This window comes from Lepeophtheirus salmonis, chromosome 5 (genome assembly GCF_016086655.4).
Source record: "Lepeophtheirus salmonis chromosome 5, UVic_Lsal_1.4, whole genome shotgun sequence".
Classification (NCBI taxonomy): domain Eukaryota; kingdom Metazoa; phylum Arthropoda; class Copepoda; order Siphonostomatoida; family Caligidae; genus Lepeophtheirus; species Lepeophtheirus salmonis.
In genome coordinates this window covers 10,613,923-10,619,922 of record NC_052135.2, presented here as the reverse complement: position 1 = coordinate 10,619,922, position 6,000 = coordinate 10,613,923, and the positions used below count along the sequence as shown (strand labels likewise).

The 6,000-nt window shown below is 27.8% G+C and overlaps 1 protein-coding gene across 3 annotated transcripts in view; it reads left to right on the top strand.

The window, feature by feature from the left end:
• Positions 1 to 2,489: 2,489 nt before the first annotated feature.
• Positions 2,490 to 6,000, top strand: part of LOC121118947 (agrin) — a 131,973-nt gene continuing 128,462 nt past the window's right edge. For all 3 annotated transcript variants that reach the window (XM_040713559.2, XM_040713558.2, XM_071888224.1), the window contains exon 1: positions 2,490 to 2,918. The gene's annotated coding sequence lies outside the window, so the exon portion shown is untranslated. The remainder of the gene's footprint in view (positions 2,919 to 6,000) is intronic.

Genomic DNA, 6,000 nt, shown 5'->3' with positions numbered 1-6,000 from the left:
TGGTATTGTCCCTGATGTGGACTTTAATATCAAATATGTCATTTTCTCATACTTTTAGTGACAATGAATGTTGATGAAATTTGATGTACCTTCAAAAGGTTACTAAGAATAATTTGTGTAAATAAATTGTGGATAATTCATCGAGGACTACGAATATAGTCCACACTTAATACCAAAGATTATCCTTATTGGTTGCTTTTATATTGACGGCCCACATACACCCCTGATTCGGACAAGTTCCTGTTCAATTTTCTTTGACTAGACCCCTCATTCTCTACAACCAACCTTCCATACATCAACCGAATACTCTAGTCCGGTATCTGTCAACTTGTTCTTTTCTGTATATTCTCCAGACAATAATTAGGTAAGTAGCAAAATTTCCAAAGGTCAAAAAATGGTTTGAAGTCGCACTCCTTGTTTTTCGTTATTTTATTTATCATTCCTCAGATAAAAAGTTTGAGAAACACTGCTGTATGAGGCTTATCCTAAATATATCAATATTTTCATCTAACAATGAAGTAATATAATTCTTTTTATTAGGTGGCAATTAGCTTTTAATCAAAATGTGAAAGACCGAAAACCCAATTCTAAGAGAAATTATATAATTATTATTAATCCACTTTTTCGTTCTCCAAATGAATGATCAAATGTATTTGGAAGGGATGAGAGAAATGTGATTTTAGTTGAAATACACTTTAATAAAGAGAAAATGCAAGATCCGAGCCAAAATAATAATCAATTTAAGAATTGGGAAGTCTTAAACAAGCAATTTAATCAATGAAGTATGATATATATATATATTCTGTAAAAACAAGATTTGTCTAACTATCAAGAACTATATAATACAACCCATATAATTACCGACCTGGTGATGATGAAAGTATCAAAAGTAATTTAAATAGGTTCCAAAATCAAAGATGTATATCTACTTAAAACTGTTTTATAACACCAGTTAACAAAAAATCTATTCATTTCCATATTCAATTCTAAACTAGTTTTTTAATCGTTAATGTTCCTTTAATTGGTCAGATGGATTTGCTTTTATTGAGTGTCAGTAAACAATGGAGTATGTCAAATTACTCCATTTGACATTGGAATTGTCCTTCTAGTCTATGGACGTAAAGTCTTCGTTAGTGCTATATCGACCAGTATTTTTTTTATTCTTTTTCATTTTCCGCTTCAGTTGAATTTGAAAATGTGTAGTAATATCTTTTAAATGTATGATCCAAGTTGTACTTCAATCTATGTTATTACACCAAATTATATTCATAATTTGGTGTAATAACTATTGACCAAGTTTGCAAAGGAAAATTAGACTGTAAATATGATGAGTTAAAGGAACGACTTTATTAACGTACTTCTGAAAAAACACAGATCCATATAGGGCTAAGAACAACCAAGACGTGAAATTTCAAATTTAAGTTCCAAGGAATAATTTCTACACCGTGTACATTGGACATTGAGCTTCGTCAATCAATTACTAGTTATATCATCCATAATCTGATTTTTTATTTGAAGTTTTTGAATATTATTTCCCTTTTAAAGTATGAAAAAAAAAACAATTATCCCATGAAAGTTATAATATATAAAATTTCATTTTTTGACGATTAATATTTGAATATATATTTTTTCTTTTTCTTTTAAAAATATTTATGTAATTAACATCTATAAATTTTTGCTTAAAAAAAAAACTTATTCTACCAAACTACACTTTTGTACAAACAGCTCTGATTAGTCACACTTCAAATAAGTGTACTTGGCGTATAAGCAACATTTAAATACATTATCATTTTCCAACCAAGATCCTTAAAATACTGGGATCTTTTAACTTTTTAATTTAATGCTTTTCAAGATTGGATAATCGAATAATAAATATAAGCACATATTTGAAATTAAGATTAAAACTGTCTTTTATATCAATTATTGATTTTTTTTTTTTTTTTTTTCATACTCAAAAGTTGCTTCAAACCTATAAAAATCGTAAAAATTGCAGTTATAAAATTCTCGAAACCCATATTTTATAGGAAAAACTACTATCACAGATCCGTGATTAGTTCTTGACAAGTACTCCTAGCATAGAATATGTAAATTAAATATTTTAGAAAAAGTACAATTTGTTGTCTAGAAAAAAAGTATCCCTAAAAATCACCAAATTAAAGATTCATAAATAATTATATATGGTTTATTTTTTAGGTACTTTCTCATTTCTTATATGTTTTTATATTAAACCTCATCGTAAGTTCATGGATAAGTCAGGGATAAAGAAAGTAGATACTCATTTTTGGCATTATTGAGCATTAACCAATACTTTTCCTTTGGACTTTTATTTTTTTTACAAATATTATGTCCATATATGTATGTAATAATTCTATAATTCCTTCACCTTGACGATAGACCTGTACTTGCTGAATACATTACAGAAAGAGTCCCCTTATTAGAGTCAAATTGTAGCCTTCCTTTAAAAAAACACACATACATAAAATAAAAACAGAGCGTGCTTGCTTGCTTTCAAGGGAGGGAGTGAGGGAAGGCTTTCCGTTTGCCATGAGAAAAAAAAACAACTAAGGGGTTCCCCCCCTTTCAAAATTATTCGACGTCACATGGCATTATACATATATGTATGTATGTATGTATATAACTTGTATTGTAAGCCGGTGAATGAAGAGAAGGAACATCGTCCCTTTTTTTCGAACGAATTTCCTTACAACTTAGTTTTTTATGGCATTCCATCAAAAGCTGTGTTAATCCATATTTGGCTTAATTTGTTGCTGTTAATATTGTTTTAATTGTTATTGTTATCGTTTTTATTACTGTTTATTGTGCAAATTCATCTGGATATAAATAAAAAAAGAAGGAAGAAAGGGATTGATAGTCACAGAAGACCCAGATTCATCTCCATAACAAAATCCAGATCAAATGTAAGAAATATTTAGAATTAAAATAAAACTAATAGATATTTAAAATAAAAACATATTGGAAAATCATGAATACCTAAAGAAAGGAGATTGGATAGGGTTGTCTTTGCCTAATAACTCACTATAAATATTTATAATAAGTCTAAGGGATTCTAGTATCCTTTGCCAAAAAACTTTTTGCCGAAGGACCACTTTGCAGAAAAAAATAAAAGATATATTTAATGATGATTTATGCTGCAATACTATGTTCTAATGATGTCCATTCAAATTACTCCTAGTCTTAAATGTAAAATGTTTAATTATTTCCTGAGAATTGCAATGATGAAGTGTAGACTTTTTAATTCTCAAAATGAGTTTGAAATTGGGCAAAAAAATTATACTACACAAATACAGCAAAAGGAGAATATATTCCCCCAATAAATCCATACATCAACAGCGGACAATAAAATATACTGTTGGGAAGGTTACGCTGTGATTTATTGGGTGATTGTCATGATTTTCGTTACAACGGTTCTAATAGAAGTTGAAGCACCCTCAAAATGAAATGATTTAATGATTAATTAACTAATTAATATTACATTATTGTAATTATGACTTCAATTCATTGCACTTCAATTTTAAAGGATAAATGTTTAATCATTGCCACGAATTGCAAAGTATTGGAGTATAAATCGTCATAAAATAAATTTATTATTTTTTTTGGCAATGTGTCCCTCTGGCAAACTATCTATTCGGCAAAAGTGTTTTAGCAAAGTATCCATGCACAACTTCAAGGTATTATAGATAAATTCATCATATGAAAGGTTCAGACTTCAAAGCTAAACGTGGAGGGTTATTTTAAGGACCAACAAAGGCCCAACCATTTATAAATAGTCCATCTACCTACCATGATTCAGGGGCGTCCCCAAGGGGAGGGCTGGAGGAGCTGTAGACCCCCAAATTAAGGATTTTTTGCTTTTTACAAGAAAAAAATTTTCAAAAAGAAATCCATATAAAATAATACATAAGTGTAATACTTGAATTTACTTTTAAAAAAGTTTAATATTTGAAATTTAATTTAGTTTTTCAATTTTTTTTTCAAAAACATTAATTTTTCATATTTTTTTGTCAAAAAATTTGATTTATATAAATAGCTTTGGGTTTTTTCAATTTTTTTCTATAAAATTTGAAATTTATTTTTTTGTGTATAGCTATGGATTTTTTAAATTTCTTTCCAAAAAATGTAATATTTGAAATTACTTTTCTAAAAAGTTTTCCGGAAAAGTTAATATTTGAAATTAAAATTTTGAAATTTTTTTCCAAAAATTTAATTCTCAGTGAATAATTAAAGATTTTTGAAAAAAATTCCAAAAATTTAATATTTTATGAATAAAGAAAACCAAGCCTCCCCCCTCAAAAAAAAGAAGAAAAAAACAGCCTGCGGACGCCCCTTTGATTATTTAATAAACCTTAAACAACGATGTTTCTAAACACTATTTTTTCTTTCAATAGGCAATTTCAACGTGTGTTTTCACACCTAATTGATAAAACAAAAAGTTCTAAATTACCTAATCCATTATTAGTACTTTTTCTCAGTTATAAGGAGCAAGCATGTATTTACCAACTTTGGTTTATACATTGTATTCCTTTGAGAAACTTTTTGTTGTTTTTTATTGTCAAATAAAATGAAATATAACCCAAAATGATAAAGCAATCATCACATCTGATGAATTGTTTGAAAATTCTTCTTTTTTCTAGTATATATATATATATATACATTCATATCTTTTTATACTTTTTCGTGAAAGAAGATGTAATCTAAATATAGATCGATATGATCAAAGAGACTTTTTTTTTAAAGGAATAAATATATGTTCAAATTATAATTATTGTTTAAATTCAAAAAATGTATAAATTGATCATTATTTGAACAGATATCATTTTTTGAAATTTAAATATCAACTTTTGGTTCTAAGATTATTTCAAGTATTTTTTATTTTTAACAAATTACATTATACACTTAATCATTTTATCTCCCTTTGACTACAGAGCATAAAATATAATATCTATACAAAAAAAAGGGATTTAAATATTGGTTAAAATATCTTTTCAGTATCCGACCTACTCCATAATCCTATTTAATTCAATACAAACATGCTTAAGATACATATAGTTTTAAATAAAGGTTCATGAAACGACAGTATACACTCTGAATGAAGTTGTACATCTCTCCATAGAAATTTGATTGTAATGAACCGATTTTTGCAGTCTCATAATGATAGGGGGATGTAAAAAATATTGTAACATTTTGAAAAAATGAATTAATTTGAAAATGTTAAACAAGGTGTGAATGATTTTACGTCACAACTTATTTAGAAATAATTTTAGTGCGTGTTTTCTTGTTCTTTCAAGTCAGTGTATCCTAACTGGGGGTACCCTTACCCTTTGGGGTACTGGGAGGCAAACCAGGGGGTACTTGAAATTTTGAAAGAATTTTTTAAAAGTTGTTCATAAGTCAAGTGCATGGGCAAGAGGTGGGGATATAGGGGATGCAGCGCCCTAAATTTAAGGAATTTCTGTTTCTTTACTTAACTTTTTCTTTACAATATCTTACATTTACAGCATGATTTTTACCATTTTAATTAATATTTATAAGTACAAAATGGATTAAATAGTTTTTAAAAAAAGATACAGATTTTATATGACGTATTTATTATGATCGTTCAATTGTTTATTGTGTAAATAAATCTGTTTTATTTTTGGGGTTTTACTCAGTTCATAACAAATGTTACATAATTAAAGTTTTTTAAACGATAGTGAACTAAATTAACTATTAGGAGGGCGTGCTCCTTTCAAACAAAATATAAATATCAACATAATTAAAACAGCAGAATTGTGACCACATTCTAAATTATTGTACTTAATCATCGTTTATTTTTAAATTTGTCTGGTAGACCTGTACCTGCAAGAAAGGTTAATAAGAAGATAAATGTTAAATAAATTACTGTCTTCACAAACTAGTCAACCCTCAAATACAATCCTGTTCACACCTTTCTCCCCTCCTAGAATTAGAGTCCGCTTCATTGAATATAGATCTGCTTAAGAA